General features: G+C 20.5%; 1 protein-coding gene across 1 annotated transcript in view; it reads right to left on the bottom strand.

Moving 5' to 3' along the window:
- Window positions 1-327, bottom strand: part of LOC106881904 (potassium voltage-gated channel unc-103) — a 71,702-nt gene that overhangs the window by 70,279 nt on the left and 1,096 nt on the right. The gene's annotated exons all lie outside the window — the stretch shown is intronic.

Below are 327 nucleotides of genomic sequence, written 5' to 3'. Positions count from 1 at the left end.
ATATATATACACAAACACATACATACATACGTATATATATATATATATATATACACACAAACACACATATACATATATATATAATAATAATATTAGGGACAAAATCCAAAATTACAGGTAAAAACATAATTAAAATCAATTTATAAAAAATTTAAATTAAATTAAGTTTCACAGAGTTATATATAGTTTTAGGGAAAAGAACCAAGGTTCATGAACTCATCGATGAAAATCCACTGTCACATATAGAAAAATTGATAATTAAAAGCACAATAAATAAGTATAATATAATACAAAGTAAATATCATAAGATAAAGATAATAATTGTGG

The sequence above is a fragment of the Octopus bimaculoides genome, chromosome 27, assembly GCF_001194135.2.
Source record: "Octopus bimaculoides isolate UCB-OBI-ISO-001 chromosome 27, ASM119413v2, whole genome shotgun sequence".
Classification (NCBI taxonomy): domain Eukaryota; kingdom Metazoa; phylum Mollusca; class Cephalopoda; order Octopoda; family Octopodidae; genus Octopus; species Octopus bimaculoides.
Note: the sequence above shows the minus strand (reverse complement) of the source record. Positions and strands in the feature narration are given on the sequence as shown.